The sequence below is a fragment of the Carassius carassius genome, chromosome 21 (genome assembly GCF_963082965.1).
Source record: "Carassius carassius chromosome 21, fCarCar2.1, whole genome shotgun sequence".
Taxonomy (NCBI): Eukaryota; Metazoa; Chordata; class Actinopteri; order Cypriniformes; family Cyprinidae; genus Carassius; species Carassius carassius.
In genome coordinates this window covers 21,319,247-21,322,693 of record NC_081775.1, presented here as the reverse complement: position 1 = coordinate 21,322,693, position 3,447 = coordinate 21,319,247, and positions in this window count along the sequence as shown.

The following is a 3,447-nucleotide window of genomic DNA, read 5'->3' as shown; positions in this document are numbered from 1 at the left end:
TGAACTCCCTCTCTTCCTGTTCAAAAAAACTAAGATAAAAACAAATAATGTATATCATATCATATCATATCATGTCATGTCATGTCATGTCATGTCATGTCATGTCATGTCATATCATATCATATATCATATAATATCATATTATATATCATATCATATAATATAATATAATATTATATGGATGATGACAACTATCTGACAACTATCTTTCAGAGAGAGCCAGGTGCTGGGGTTCCAGACGCAGGCCGAGCTTGAGAGAGTGAAGGCAGAAAAGGAGACTCAGAGACAAGAGACAGAACAGCTTCGGCAGGCTCTACAGGACAGCATCAACCAGCTGCAGAGAAACCAGCAGGAACGCAGTGTTACCAACAGAAATAATAGGGTATCACACATACAAGCTCACGTAGAAAGTGAGAAAGTCTGAATGACAGCAACTTTGTGACAGAGAGAGAAAAAAATAAGAATCTAAAAGTTGCACTTTCCCTGAACAAACTTGCATGCGGCTTGCAATTCTGACTTGCACACACCATCAATTCTGACTTGTCCCTTAGATGGTAAAAACAAACAATCGGGCAAATACATTGCCAGTTACGAAGTCTACGTGCTTTTACACACAAAAGAACTGATTTCTTTGCCGATTTAAATTTTTAACATTTCTGACATACTGTCTCCTGTTTCTCTATAGAGAGCTATCTTCATGGGGTTAATAGTGCCATCTATAATAAACACTTTCTCTACAGAGCCTTAGTTTAGAGAGAATGGACAGAAAGAGTGGAAGAGTGGGCCATCACAACTGTATACCAAATGAAAGCTACGAAAAGGTACGTGGCAGTGGCAACAGTGGATCGGTTTTGAATCAGTGCCCCGATGCAAGAGTGTCTGTGTTTGATCTCCAGAACATATGTAAGGTCTAAATCCATGCTGTCTGTCACAGGCTGCCTGGGGTTTTACAGAGAAACTCCACACTGTGCAATTAATAGATTTTTCAGCAGCACTACCCAATTTGTTCTTTCCTGAGCTAATAATCTCACTGCTATAAATGAAGCATGAATCTGTTCCTGTTCGTTTGATGTCAGACCTATTAAAAAAACAGCGCAGACAAAATACAAGACTGCATCTTTTTAAAACTTTCATCTGCCACAGTAATGTTATGAATTTGAATTATCTCCATTTGGGGGCTTTTCTTAGCAAATATTCATTAAAAAAATGTATGTCATGCATAATTAATTTTATTGAAATGAGCCCTATTGACAGCCCTATTTTTAACTGTGTGTGTGTGTTTGTAGACCCCAGCAGTGAAGAAATGGACCTCACAGAAGAGACTGAAAAAGAGAGAGAGTGATCTGGATAATCTAAAGAAAGAAATGAGCCAGAAACAGCAGATCTGTTCAATGGTCTCTGATTTGGCCAATCCTTCTGAGAGCTCCCAACACCCTCTGCTCACTGAGGCCCACTGACATGAACACAGCTGAAGAGCATGCTGAATTATGCTGTAATAATAATAATAATAATAATAATAATAATAATAATAATAATAATAATAAATGTTATAATAATTCTTAATTGTCATTTCATTTAATTTCATTTATCATATAAATGATAAATGAAATCTATCTATCTATCTATCTATCTATCTATCTATCTATCTATCTATCTATCTATCTATCTATCTATCTATCTATCTGAGTTCAAATGCGAAAGCCTTGAAGTGCTGCCTGAAATTTTCTTCTAAAATGACCATCTTTATCATGATCCTATGTTTATGTTCAGTTATTTCACTTTAATGTCAATGAAAATATCCTATTCATTACCATTTAAGTGAAATTACTGAACCTACACATAGGAGCCTCATAAAATGGTTATTTTAGAAGAAATTTTCAAATGGCACTTAGAGGCTTTCGCATATATGGAGGCTTATATATATATATATATATATATATATATATATATATATATATATATATAAATAATCTTTCTGCAGATTATATTTCACCAGAAGGTGGCGACGTGACTACTTTTATGAGTAAATCATTTGAATCATTCATTCCACCGATTCCTTCACAAACACAAATTCATTTATGAACAAAACAAGTAGCTGCTGCATTTAAGAGTGAGCCACTGAATCGTTTTCTCAACCAATTCATTTAAAAACACAAATTAATCCCTGCCTAAAACATTATCTGTGTTTGTGAGTGAGTCATTATCATTCACTTGGCAGACTGGTTAAAAAAAATGCTCATTCATTCAGGAAGTAAACACATTTACTGTGTGGCGCAAGAGACAAGGGAGGATAGCTGTTGCTTTGATTGGAACGGTATTCTTTGACGGAGGAGAAACAGAAAAGTGTCCAAAATGTAAGTTACTCAATATTTGTTATATGTTGTATAGCCTAAATACAAACACATATCTAATGGACAGCCATAAAAACCAAGCAGTATGTCCTAAGCTCTGCACCCACTTCCGGATTCCAGTAACAAACCTAAGTTTCATTAAAGCTACAATTATTCATATCAAGCCTGAAAACTTTCCATGGGAATTAATGGGAATTCATGGGAATAAACTGGAAACTTGCACAATTGCAGGAACTGGGGACTTAAATGTAGTTGAGAAAAAAATCTTGCAACATACTCTTGGTTTAAAAGTTTATGGAGAGTATTACATTATGAAAAAGACAAAGATCCAAGAGATAAATTAGTAATGAATGTTGGATGGTCTAGTGTACACACTAAAATAGATTATATATTAGAACAAATTACCTTAATCAGGGAATTAATAGGTTGTTAGCAAAAAGGAAATTAAGCATGAAGGACACCTGATACCCTAATGAGGGGTGCTTAACAACATCTCGAATATTGCTGCTTAAGAGTTTGATTATAAAACTGAAACTATAAAACTTTGATTATTTGATTTTTTTTTATTTTTGCATTAACTGCTTTGTATTGTAATCAATAAAATAAGAGATGTTATTGTTACTATTGCCTCCCGTGAAACTTTACTTTTAACTACAAACCGAGCCTTAAACAAGATCAACCACAAGGGAGAACTTCTAAGACACTCCTGCAGGCGGGTGAGTGCTTTATGGTTTAGGCTAGATTTAAATATGCTTACCATATCTGAATAATTATAGGGTAAAGGTGTAAGATAAACTGACACACCGACTAACAGAATGTTAGAATCAGATTATCAGCAAAATACCAGTGGCCCCACGTAATATTTGAAATGATCCTCATCTTCCTCATTAGTGCTGATCACTATATGATGCGGGTGGATGAATTCCAGCTGGCATCTGCTCCATTCAGATTTTTGGCATCACTCCAGCCCATTAGTAGATCAAGAGGGGAAAATCAGTTCAATTATTGGAAGAGGGTCCAATTCTTTGTTCATGGTAATTCAAATAGTACAAGCTATGCTATGCTCAACAAACTGTCTCCTTCTATTAGAGACTGC